The 13,626-nt window shown below is 41.4% G+C and overlaps 1 long non-coding RNA gene across 4 annotated transcripts in view; it reads left to right on the top strand.

The window, feature by feature from the left end:
* Positions 1–13,626, top strand: part of LOC138065966 (uncharacterized) — a 270,768-nt gene that overhangs the window by 134,921 nt on the left and 122,221 nt on the right. For all 4 annotated transcript variants that reach the window (XR_011139033.1, XR_011139032.1, XR_011139030.1 and 1 more), the window contains one exon: positions 5,510–5,625. This is a non-coding gene — a long non-coding RNA (uncharacterized lncRNA). The remainder of the gene's footprint in view (positions 1–5,509; positions 5,626–13,626) is intronic.

Raw genomic sequence — 13,626 nt, 5'->3', positions numbered from 1 at the left:
ACCTTCTTTTTCATTCTTAACCAGTACTGTGGAGAAGTCCGGGAAAAGAAAACTTCTTTCTGGAGATGCGGAGTTGAATAAAGCAGTCTGTGGTAGCACAGGGAAGTCTAGGATGTCTTTGTAGGGAGAACTGCACAATTGTATTGTGCAAGTCCTGAATTTCAAATAAAAGACAACTGTGAGCATGGACACCACCTCTGGGTACCAGGCTCAGTTTCTTTAGCACGTGTGATCTGTATGCTTTGGGCTAGGTTGAGGTGCAGTGCATACATAGGAATGCACTTCTGGAAGTTATGAAGTGTTGTTGCCTTTTTTCCTCCTTTGGAAAGAAATGGGTTTGTTGGGGGAGAGGTAATGTTTTGGAAAGCTATGCTGAAAACCTGAAGCAAGTCATGTGTAATGAAGTTTAGGATGTCTGCATAAACGTATTTGCAACCTGAAACAGCAGCTTGGAGGGGCAAATGACTTACAGCTCTCATCTCCTCTGTGTGCAGGAGATGAGTTTAGTGGCAGAAAAGCGCTGTGGCCCTGGCTCACCCACCTAGGCAGAGGGCAGCCCTGCTCCACAGGGAGCCACTCCAGGCTTTAAGACTCAACCCTTACTTTACGCACAGCCCTAGGCGGGGTGCCCTAACCATGGCCCCCGTTTTCTCATGGCCCCGTTCTCCAGCCCATACCAGCTTCTTGTAGCCCCTTTCCAGCCATGCTCCGCCAGGGACCCTACGCTTTTGCTCCCTCTCAACCCTCACCCTCATTTGAGGCTGAGCCCTAAAAAAAGGTCCCTGAGCCGAGGCCCAAATGATTAATTTCTCACAGTCCTGTCCTCAAGACAGCTCACATTTGCCTTGGGCAGCCCCTTTCTGGCCCCACTCCTCAGGGACCTCTAGGCCTTCTCCTTTAACCCTAACCCTAATGTTATGCTGAGCTCTGAGCCAAGGGGATAAATAGTAAAATATCTCCCTCTCTTTGCTCCTGGTGGTGATGGAGCAAGGGGCTAATCTCGGCACTAGCTTTCCCCTGTCGCAGGGGGTGAGGGATTCATGCTGCTGCTATTCCTCCTGCTTTTCCATTCCAGTGGGGGAGAGGGATCACAGGGTGAAATAGGGCAGTGGAGGTTGATTGTCACAGTGTATATGGGCTTTAGATTGATGTGACCCAGATTTGTATGGTTTGCCTTCCCTCTGTTGTGTTCCGTGATGGGCAAGTAAAGGGAGAGATCCAGATCATCATCTATACTGGGGTACCTATGACTAACGTTACATATGGTCTTTATTAAAAAAAAACAAGTCCCCAAACTTCCCTCCCCACCTCCAAAAAAAAAAAAAAAAGATGATTGTGACTGTATTGGGTAGCATTTTAAACAGATATAAGCAAACAAGAATTTTTCTGGTATGGTCCTGATGTACTCCACTGTATTTCATCATCATCACAGTATCTGAGTAGCTTTCAAAAATGCATAGTCAAATGAGAAGCATTTGGTTCTTGCAGCTGGCTGGCTGTCTTTCCCTTTTTCCGAGGACGGTTGGGATCAGTGTGGCTCAGTTTACCCCTTCTTTGATAACAGCATCCTTTGAACCTAATATAGCTAACTTCTAGGTCACATCAGGGTTGCGTTCAGATAGTGATAAGCACTTGTTTAAAAAACAAACACACACCCGCACACCCCCAAACAAGCAAAAGGTTGTTAGTGGTAGTGATGGCTGTGAAAGTACTATTTTAGAGGACCTCTTGATTGTGGGGGAAAGTGTGCCCTTTTTTTATTATTGTTTTGGAGGAGTGAAAAACCTTTTGACTATTTTCTAGAAATAAGTTTGCGTTTCCATGAAAATTTCACATCCACTTGATGCTTGCTTTCCATTGTCCTATTTCACAGTGGTTTTAGAAGTACGGACTGCCCTGTATACCTCCCTTCCCTCTGTGTGTGTGCGCGCGTGTGTACCTATGGGCATTCCTTCAAACCTACCGTCTTACAGAGTAGCCAGCGTTTAGTGACCTCCTGCAGCTGAAGTTTCCTCTTCTGGGCATCAGCACTGATTTTATGCATCCTGGCACGTGAAGCTCTGGAGCGCGGCCCCTGACCCCGCGCGGCTCCCTGGCCTGGAGCTGTCCTGCGCCACGCTAACGCGTGCTGCTTTTCTTCCCTCCTGCTCTCCCAAGCGCTGATAAGATGCTGCATCTTTTTTGATGTGTGTGTGACTGACAAATGCGTTTCAGGTGACTTTGGTAGACTTCTTGGAAAAAAAGGGCTGGGCTTCTCTGACTGAGACTATTAATTTTTTTTGTCTTTTAGATAAAAGCATTAAGTGATATTGACTGGTTGCCTGGATGGTACAGCTTATGCAGAGAAGGAGATTTATGCTTCAGTATCTCAGCCCTGTATCTTGGTTTAATTATGCAGTTTAGTCAGCTGCTTCATGAAACATAAGTACATGGTCACACAAAAAATAAAGTGAAATAGTCTATCTGGCCATCTTGAATCTTAAATAAAGATGGTATTGTTTTGAATGTGTTAAAAAATAAGAGAATTTTCTTTTCCTATTTGCAGAGATTATGATAAACCTTAAATCAGATCATTCAGAATTAGAGACCTGAAACCAGGAAGACTTTCAGACCCTAATTTCTTAATCACAATATATCTTTTATTTATTTAATGTATTTTCGTGAACTCCTATGTTTTTCCATATCTTCTATAAAAGAAAAAGTCTCACCGTTGATCTGTATGTGCAGGTTTGCTTGCACACAAATGAGGCAAATGTTGTGGCCTATAGTTTGCTTTCAGAATTCAGGGCTAATTCCAAAAATCCAGTTTCATTCTGATTTCAGTGGGTCCAAGCTTGAGTATGAACCTTGAGGTTTGTCTCTGAACAACCCACCTCTGTTCTGGTGCCCGTCCGTTTTTATTTTTAACTCTTAAGCAACAAAGCATATATTTCAACTGGTTTTTCCAGCGCTGAGACTTCTGGCTTTTCTTCTTCACACCAGCTGCTGACAGATTTTAAGGTGTGTGTCTCTGCATATTTGAAGAAGCATCATAGATATCAGTGACAGCTGGGCTTTGAAATATTCTTGGCAGGCAGCACAAAGTGCACGGGGAGAGAGTCATTATGAACATTTTCAGATCGTACTTGCTTCAAGTGATAAAGTCTCCTAATAATGACCCCTTCTATTTGATCTTGAAAAGCTGTGAAACTTTCTCTGGGTCCAAAAAGAGAGATCCAGTGATGAAGATCGAGGATCCAAGCAGCGTTTTTATGACAATAAGATTAATTTTGATGGCTTCTACACACTATTTAAGTTTCATCTTTTTGTGGTGGCCAAAGGTGTCCAAACTCATGTAATTTCCTTCCTTCGGCCCTCTGGGTTTCTATGGGTCTCTTTCCTTTTTTGCAGTTTTAGCTGCTGAAGGTAGAAAACAGGCTTCTTTGCATTTTGAAGGTGAGGCTTTCTGATTTGAAGTTCAGTGATTTTTTTTTTTTTTTATCCTTTACTAGCTTAATGTGCAGTGCATTCCTCAGCAAGGTAACTAATTGCAACATTTAATGTTCAGTCGCATACAATCAGATAATTATATAATAGGAAGAAATTTGTATTTGCAGATGCTGTTATCTGCTTCAGGTGTGAACTGAAATATTAGAAGTCTGTAAAAGCAAAACACTCCCAAGTCCTGTGCAGTTATTTTGGACACGTTTCCAGCATGTCAGGAGAACATTACACTGTATACATCATGATTATATAAAAACTGATTGCAAGCTCCCAAACCAGCTATTTGCATAAACCGCAAACTGCTAGACTGCTGTGCCAGTGGCCCCAGCTGTAACGCTGTAACCCTTACAGCAGTGCCTGTGTGTAGCATGGGATCTTTCTGATACACCCTGCAGTAAAAATGTATCTATGCTTTTGAAGGTGTCTCTTAGTACCTGCTGCAGAACCTTTCCCAATGCTTAGAGTTGGTAACCATTGGCAGTTTTGGCTAGGAGGCTGTGATTCAATATTCCTTTTTTTTTTTTTTAATTTAAAACATGAAGGGTGGTAATTATTTTCTTTTAACTGTTAATTTTTTACCTTTGGACAAGGATCCTACTATCTAGGTGGTTAGGACTTGAAGTCTTCTTAACTTTGATCAGCCACAATGTGTTTTACTCATACTTTTTCTTTTTTTTTAAAGGTGTACTTAACATTTTTAGAGGAAACAAAAGTTTATTGCTGACAGAAAGTCCTTTCTCTCATATCCTCCCTAGAATTTTCAGGAATTTTTGCAAAAATGACCTCTTATTCAACTTTATGACCATTGGAAGAGTCTGTGAGGCAATTCATGGGGCTGAATCTTTGGATGCTTCATATCTTGACAGACCTCAGTGTCTATAGTTCGTACTGTAAGGTCCAAAGACATGTACTTTAAAACTTTGTGTTGTGAGGCTGGAATGTCTGCTTATGTTGATGTTCTTCCATGTCGGATCATGTGTAGAGTTAGAGTTAAAGCTCTAGAAGTAGATATTATGTGCGTGTATTGTGCATGTGTACACACACATGCACACACCCACCCACCCCCACCCACACTCAAAGAGAGAAAATAGGTATTTATAATAATGCTATATAAAAATTTACTTTAAAATTAAAAATAAGGCATATGTAAATGATATGAGAACATATTCTCATAAGAATGTATTTGCACGAGAGACATATGAATACTGAATTTTCTGTTCCTAATGTTATTTATTGTATTTGATCTTTTGTTAGTGTTTTCCTAGTAAGGCTTAAGTCTTACTCTTGTATTTTACTTGTTAAAACTGCAGTTGCCAACCCAGTGTAGCTGCCACACTAGGCTGTTTCCCAGTGGGCAGGTGTTATTGTGTGTGCCTCGTGTATTGGGAGAGGGTAATGTTAGGGGCTGTGCTGCTGAGGCTGTCTGGGGTACTCTGCAAACATTACAGAGTGATCACCCACTGCCTCCACATAGCATGTTTAGCCTTGTTTGGGGGCTGGCTCCTTAAAATAAATAAATAAAAGCTACTGAAAGCTGTAGGTTACAGAGGCTGCAGAGAACAAGAAAACACAATGCTGAGGGTGGGTTGGTGTTCCACGGACAAAATCTGGCTTCCTTTTATAGTGTGAAAGTTAGATAAATTTTATTTCTTAAGGCTCTATTTTAAAAGTACGTTCCAGGTTATGTTTCTGCTCAAGAAAGTCTTTTATAAGGAAAGCATCCTGGCAGAAACTTTGGGCTGGTTCCACTAATGGAAGAGACTGTAATGCCTAACTGGCATTTACTATAACTGAACATGAAATATCCTGAAATACAGGATTATGCAGTTTTATAAAAGCATTGTGGTGTTTGTCTTTTTATTATAGACATTAGACCTTGAATTAGAGCAATTTGTTTGACTTGTGTGTCTGCTAGTCATAATACAGCATGAAATGTCTTAACTGTTTTAAAGCATGTACATAATTACATACGTTACATACGTTACATAAAGTTACTGAATACTTCTGTCCTGTTCTCCTCTTTCAGATGGGATTCACATAGCAGAGTAAGGATTTCCATTTCTGAAATACGGGTGTGAATGTGATTGAAGGACTTAAATGGAGAATTCTGACCTTAGTTCCTTCCTGCTCCAGGAAGGATAGGTGAGTGAACTATGGGACAATTTGTAATTAACTTACGCCTTACTTCAGAAGGTTTTTAGTCAAAACAGGAAGATGCAGTTCAGATGGCTGCAAGTAAGAATAGAAGAAATTTCAGATGCTGCAGACACACCCTTCAATTACAAACCCCAGCCTTAGGAGAGTTTTCTGTTCCTGTTTAGTAGCAGGAGGGTTTCCATAAAGAGTGACATGAGGTTTCTATAAATCACATACTGCTTTTTCTTTTCTCCCGACTCCTCCCAGCCTTCCAAAACTCTCTTCAGTATAGAACTTTTTATATCTTCTTATATTTTTGTAGCTTTTTGCCCAAAGCCAAAAAAGTCTGAACTGACAAAATGAATTTAGCCTTTCTTGAAGCAATTCTGAACTGGAAAACTCCAGCTGGAGAAGAGCTTGACGTGGAGTTTTATCAGGTTTCTGCTTGTATTTGTTAGTGAAACAGAAATGTCATGGTAGGCCCCAGATCCATCCATAAGGCATCTGGGCTACTTGTGAAGCATACTGGAAGGGAGATAATGTGGTAATGATTTCCAGCGACTGGAAGCTGTGCTTGGATTTCCCCTTCCCTTGCTCCTTCCCTCCCCTCAGAGGAGAAGAGAGAACTTGGGAGCCAAACCCTGAAAAGGTAAAGATGGGAGTTCATGTCAGGCTGTTTTACTTGGATATGACCGTAGATATGTGGGGCTATTACTAGGGAAGGGCATGTGATTTTGTGGAATTAATATTGACTCTTACCTCTTCCACCTTTCTGACTACCTAAAACATACCTTTTCCTGGTCCTGACTAGTGAATAAATCAATGTTTCTTAGTACAGCCTGTTCAAAGCAGGAAGACCTCGTTTCTGTTGTAAAAGCGTAAGGTGGTGGATGCTCAGCTTTTTGCACAGGGTTTTCACTTCTGCATCTATATAGGCGGATCAGGAGCTACTGATGCTCAGCAGTGCATAACAGGATGAGCTTTTGATTACAGATATCACTGACCAGACAGCTGCTGCACCAAGCAGTGACACAATGATAAATAGTTAAGAACTAATAAAAATGAGCTCTAACACTAAGCAGAGTAGCGGCAGTATCTTTGAATTAACTTAAACGTTCTTATAGCTTAGATTCATTTTGTCTATAAAAGCTATTATGCAGTGCTGGAGCTATCCAGTGTAGCTTAAGAGTGACCTCATAAGTGAGTCTTCCCCTTACATGTGTGAGGGCAGGCAATACCAAAACAAAAAACAGATTTGGCCACGACTTTTGTCTAATTCAGAGGGACAGAGCTGAGATGTTGCCATACTGCCTATGATCCTCAAGCCCGAGGGAAATATGTAGGAAGAAGATAAAGGCTATGACAGTGACGTTGCTGTATAGATGGTGGTTAGGAGGTATATTGGTTTTACCAGAAGGAGACTGGAGTTGGAAACACAAATACGTGCCAGAAAAGTACTTGTTACACGCATCTGTCCTTGCACAGTCCCTGCGTGGTGTCATATGGAGTTGGAAGAACTGTTTTGTTTTAGGAAATGCCTAAGTACGTGGCTAACGTTTGCTTCCAGGAGGGGCATTATGTTTTCCCAGGTGTTCCCTCTTTGAACTTTTGTCTGGGTCGATTCTGAGGGTTTTGGGAGTTTGTCCTGATGTTTCCAGCACCTGGTAGCGCTAAGCACCTGGTAGGTAGGTGCTGTTGGCTGTGCTGTGCTATGGTCAAGCCTGGCACCCTGAGCAGCGCGTTAGAGGTTAGAGCTAGATCAGTTGTAGCTATGCTGCTGCTTTCGGGGAGCGTCAGACTTGCTTTGCCCGTGCTCCCCGGTTGCTGTCGCACAACTGCACACAAACATGGCAGATGCTCGCAAGGCCTGCAGAAAAACAACGTGCTCACGAGCGCCAGCGTTTAGGACCTTCTACAGCTGGCAATCGAGGCTGGAAATCTTTCTGCAGGCCTGGGAGTATTTCCACTCCCAGATATGCTAACTTAGGAGCTTGCACTCCATATGGATTGTGTGGCCTTCTTGTTCAGTGTCTGTTTCTAACCCTGTACATACTTGTGTGTGTTGTTGTTGGGTGTGTATTTTTTTTTTTTTTTACTTCTCAAAATTTAGGTATAGCAGACATTCCATTGGGTCTGTAAAGATGCTGACCTAGCACACCAAATGGAAGAGTATGATGAAGTGATAAACGTTTCAAGCCCCTGGCCTTTTATCTCTGGTCTTTTTTTTTTCTTTTTTTGTCTTTTTTTCTTTTCTTTTTAAATGCTTCTTAAACTTAAGTGATTGAAAAGCTTTCCAGATCTGATAACTGAAAAGATTTCAAGTGAAACTTTTGGCTCCTATCCCAGCATGAGATCATACAAAGTGATATTAGCTGAATTTGTAGCAGAGTTTGAAAAGAAAATGAAAACATGTTACTGTTGGTCTCTCTCAGCTATTTTTCAGCTCTGGTGGGCAAAAGCTTGCTGAATGATTAACTTTGGTTATCGCTGTAAAGGTTTCCAAATACATATGTACATACATACACAAACACAAAATGTCCTCTGTGTGTGTGTATACATACACACACACACACACACACATATATATATATAGTGATACTGTACACATTTTCTCCACTAATAATATATTTAATTTATACTCTATCCTTTGATCTTTTATCCTTGTTTGCAGGGTGGTGGTGGTGGTTCTTATTTTGTTTTTTAATAGAGGTTTTAAACTCTAGTGTAGCTAAGCAAAAACTCACTTTAAGAAGAAGGATATCCTGAAGCTGTGTTCCTATTTCAAAACTATATTGAAACTAAACAGAGCTGGGGTATCTTTTCTTTAACCTGTCTTTGCATCTGGTCGTTATGGTAGGCTTCAGTGAAGGCAATTGTCTTATGCATGTGTACATACCTAATGTGGGTAAAAGTGTGTCAATTGCACGTGCATTGCATATGTTCTGTGGATTTCCTGTACAGAAGTAAAATAAGATCATGTCTTAAGTTTTGCCTATAGATTACTAAATGGTGCTGAACTTCCAGGTTGCAAAATCAAGCAATTGGAGGCTAGAAAATTCTAGAATTAAAGCTACTCATTCACCCTCCTTGTAAATATTCATTGTGATTACCTTCAATTAGAGGACTGCATACCATTTTTTTCTACGAGGCCTGCATATCATTCAGTGCACAGCATGGTTAATGCTTAATGAGCGGGTAGGCTGCTGATGTTTTGTTTCTCATCATTTATTGTATGGCCTTATTTACTGCATGTCTGGCAGATGGTGCACTGCATATAGAACTATTTGTTTCCTCATGGAGTTTTTTGGGGTGTTAACACCATAAAGAGTTACTTCACCACATATTTTTCAGGGAATCTTAATCACGAGTGCAAAATAAGATATAAAAGATATTTAGCCACACTGAGCCTCAACTGTTAATATCCTGAGGAAATCGGATAAAGCACAGTTGTCTTTATGGAAGTCTTGGAGGCACTAATGGTTTGTACCATCTCTGTATCCCACTCTTCTCATTTTTCTCCAGCTGCAGATAGAAGGTGGGTGAAAGCTCAATCTGTGTCATGAGGTGTCTCCACAACTGAAGGAATTTGATGGAGATATTCTAAATATTGCTTCCTCTCTGCCCCACCACAGTGTTTGCTTCTTCCTGTTATTAATTCTACTTAGGAACTTGCCTTATTGGGAATAGTCTTCTGTAATTGAAGGTAACTGTGCAATAGATATTTGATCTGGAAAGGAATTAACGGCCCAGCAGCCCGCTCTCCGGCACTCAATGCGTATTTAAAACTTGATGCAAAAGAGCAAACCTTCCAAACCTACAATAAACCTACAGGAAGAGAGCACCCTTCATCTGGTTTCTGTCTTTGAGACTGTAAGCTCTTCAGGCTGGAGACCATACCTTCCTGTAAGTCGATAAAGCATTTCAAGCACTACATTAGTATAAACACGAGTGGATGAGGTCATAAGATATCAAACGACATAATTAAATCAGTGCTGTATTCACTATCTGTGTCTCATTATGGCTGCCTCCTAGGTCACACTGCAGCCTTGAAGATCTTGTAAGAATTTGAGTGTTACAACAGCTCTCATACAAACATTTGCTTTGAAGCTGTTGCTTTTCAGTTAGAAACCAGTCTGCAGAAAAATGTATCTTTGTAAAATGTGGACCTATTTTGAAAAGGTCATGTAAACTGGAAACATTTATTACTGGTTTGTCATAAATTGCCATGGGTGAATCTTAGCCCACAAGCACCAATCACATGATTGTAATGGGTTTTCTTGATTTGATTAAAAGGTCTGGAAGCATCTGTGGGAATGATGTATTAAAATGGACCCTGTTTCTTCAAGGAGAGCATGAGTTTCAAGTGGTGTCTGCCAAGTAACCAGACTTTCAGCATCAGGGCCAAACTTTGGCAGTTTTAGAATTTAACTAATACTTCATTTTTTGAAATGAGCTCACTTTAAAACAAAATAGGAAAATGTTTTAAGTAGGACTCCCCCTCGACCCTGTCCAGTTCTGATACTCACATTTTAAATTTCATGTTATATAAGCATCTATGCATACTTTATAGCAGTAGATCCTTATGTGTGTTTTATAAGGAAATAGGCTACCAATTTTGTCTGAGCAATAAGGTACTTTGAAGTTTGAAGTCGTAATCACAGATATGCACGTAAGCCTCGTGCCTCACCAAGTATGATGCCTTGGGCATGTGTTATTGCTTACCTATGCCATAATTACTCTACACATGTAGCTACAGGAATATGCCCATATGGTTTTCCTACTGTAAACTTTCAGGTGACTTGCTAATCCAGGTCAGTACTCAGACCAGCCCTTATTTCTGAGATCTTAATAATTACAAAGCTTGCATACAAATTTCAGTGTTAAGGCTTTCCCAGAACCTCTTAAAATCAGGTTACATTATTATTCTGTTTGGTTTTTGAATAGCAGCCTGGCAGCTTGCAAAGCTGTGATGTTGCTTGACTGGCTCTTTCCCTTGCTGATAGGAGAAAAGGAAAGGAAAATGTAGTTAATATTCTCTTTGCTTTGCCATAAATTAAGGAGATTTTTTTTTTCCTGAGTTTTCCTCTGTTAATTCATATTAACTCATGAATTCACTGGAGTAATACATATTCTTCCTCCGTAACATTCAGCTGTCTGTCCTTAGCACCTGTTTTCAGCACCAGAAATGATGGCATTGTAGGGTGAGTCGATGCCGTTTGTTATGGGCTGCTATTTCCTAAATCTGGGCCTGAGAGCAGGAAAGCGGTGAGAGAGCAAAGGTGGTTCCTTGGCATCCTTCAGAATAGACGGGCTCTGGAAACTCGATGTTAAAGTGGAGAAACCCAAGAGGCCTGCAACTCACCTGAATAGCCATATGGATGGTGTGAGGCAGCTGGGGCTGCCTCTGGGGCCAGTCTGCTAACCAAAGAGCTCCTGCGTCCTTGCAGGAGAGGAAGGAGGGCTTGCCAGGTCCTGTGTGGCCTTTGAGCTGCTAGTTCCCGCTAGGCAGCTCCCTGTTGGGAAGAAGAGCCATCCTGGCATGGTATAAAGGCTCTGGTAGGGCAAGGAAGGCTACTTGCCCCAAGGGTGGAGCAGGAAATCACCTGGCTTCTGCTCAGTTATTGAAATAACAGCAAGAAGAACAGTCTGTTATCGTGCCCAAAGGTGGGTGCCTTCATGTGGTTCTGGGGTGTTAGAAACAAGTCAGCTCTCCCATGCTTGCATCTGCTCTGGAGAACCCTGTTATTCCTTCCCTTTGTGTGAACCAAAACCTCCGCTTTTATTTTTCGCTGATGTTTAAAAAAAAAAATAAAATCACTGGCAGAGGACAAACAGTAAATTAAAATACTCAAACCTAAATTTTCCAAGATCTTCAAAAAGCACCTTTAATTTTATTATATTTTCTCAATGGCTTGACTGTGACTGGTTAGGCACTTGGTAAACCTCCTAATGAAAAGAAGTTAGTTTTACACCCTTTATTATGACCCTGTTTGTGCTCCATTATTTTACTGTGATTCTCTTGAAATAGCCAGTCAGAGTAAAACAAATGGCAGCAAACCAGAATTTAGTGGTGTTAGCAAGAGCTAGCTCACTGATAGAAGGGTCAGCGAGGCTTCGCTGGTTCTTTATTATAATCCACTACCCACTGTGGTTTATCCTCTCTGACTATTACTCTTCTGCTATACTTGCTATCATCTTTGTGCAGATGATAGCTTAATACTTGCAAATGACCTAAATATGATGAACAGCATGCCAGGAGAACTCTGAAACCGTACCCATGCGAGAAGACAAGGGTACTGCTGGCAAACTTGTTTTTCTTAGAACGAGTGTGAACAAGTGTTGGCTGCTTTAAAAAAAAAAAAATTCTTTTTTTTCCTTGCTACAGAGACACTATTGTCATTTCTTTCTGCAGCCATCCAGGCAAGCTTAGGTGTGCTGAGTGGCAGGGCATATTTGTTTGTCCGCAGCATACTGTGCCTACAATGCAAAGCTATATACAGCTTCCAGCTGGGAGCCAGCTCGGTGCGCAGGCAGAGCAAGCTCAGGTCTGTCTGTACCTGCCTGTATACAGATATCCTTAGAAGAAAGCAGAGGCACTCATTTTTTTCTTATTATTGCATTGCACCAGAGGCAAATGCTCTAATTAAAATTTGTACTAAGTCTGGGTTTGTTATAACTGCTGTAAACTTCAGTCATGTTAAAACTTCCTCATGGTGGTGCAAAGGCATGGAGTATAGTCAGAGTCAAAGAAAAGCCAAATAGCACAAACAAGGTCTGTTGCATAATTGGCTACAGCAGCCCAACCCTGGTCTCCCATAAGTTTTGTTAAGAGGTTACCTGTGACACTTTGCACAAGGAAAGTTACTAAATAGCTTGAGAGGAAACGTGACTAACGCTAGACAGTGGAAGGTCTAAGGGCTGCCTTGTATTGTCAGAGATGTGAATCACATCCTGCTTTCTGCTTTAGGCTGGGAGAGGGACAAGTAGTTGACAGGACTCCTAGCAGCCTTCCTGCTCCCTGTCACCCAGGGTGTTCTTTCTGATCCATCTGATGTGGTGGGAAAACCTGGAAACTCTTAATAACAATGGTGCTAAGGTTAAGAAATGCACATTTTAATACGCTCAGTAGAGAATGTTATGGCATCTCTTACAATTAGAGAAATTGGAGATTGGAAAATGAATGGTTTTCTGAATGGGTCCCGCTTTGTACCTTTTGAGTCCCTATGCTCGTTTGCCTTGGTATCTTGACTGCCGTGAAGATGCTGTGCCAGGGTACCGTATTCTTCTTGTCTTTATGAGCTGGATGGCTGAAAACTTCTTACTGCTGAATATTCATTTACTGTTTTCTACTGTGTTTTCACCACTGCATCTAGGCTAAGGAAGAATGCTAATTTCATCTTTTCTGGGACTGGAGGACTTTATCATATAGGAGCTATCAAGAGAGGCAATCTGGCGGATAACTACTTTTTTCCTTCTGTAAGGACATTTTTCTCTGGAGAAGGCTGATCAGTAAGTCAAGGGTCCAGGTGTGCTTTTTCTGTCTGGCATCTTTTAGCACTGCCCGTTTTGGAGGGTGGAGCAGAAAGGCACCAAGCTCAGGGAGTCACATTTAGATTAAGCCCTTTGCTCTCTGTCGCACTGTATTTGACCTGAAATGAGCAGCTGATATGATGTCATCTTGGGTGTTGCCAGCATATTTGTCTCTTTATGTAAAATATGGAGGGAAGTAAAAAGTTTTCTTTTTGAAAGACAAGCGAAAACCCAGAAGGATCTTGGCTGGCTTTGCATACCCTATAGGTATGTCTGATTGTTTTTGATGAGTGAGGTATTGTCCTTCTGTTTACCTCTGTCAAAGGAAGTGTCTGTTGACATAGTCTGCATTTCAATCATCTTTATTATGCAGCACCCTGGGAAGCCTTGGGGCAAGCCAAGCAGGCCCTAAAAGTAGCTGCTTAGTCGCAGAGAGAGACAGGCCTAACCAGACACCAGCAGTTCATATTTCTTTAT

Source organism: Struthio camelus, chromosome 2 (genome assembly GCF_040807025.1).
Source record: "Struthio camelus isolate bStrCam1 chromosome 2, bStrCam1.hap1, whole genome shotgun sequence".
NCBI classification, from domain to species: domain Eukaryota; kingdom Metazoa; phylum Chordata; class Aves; order Struthioniformes; family Struthionidae; genus Struthio; species Struthio camelus.
The sequence above is the reverse complement of the archived record's forward strand: the minus strand, read 5'-3'. Positions and strand labels throughout refer to the sequence as shown.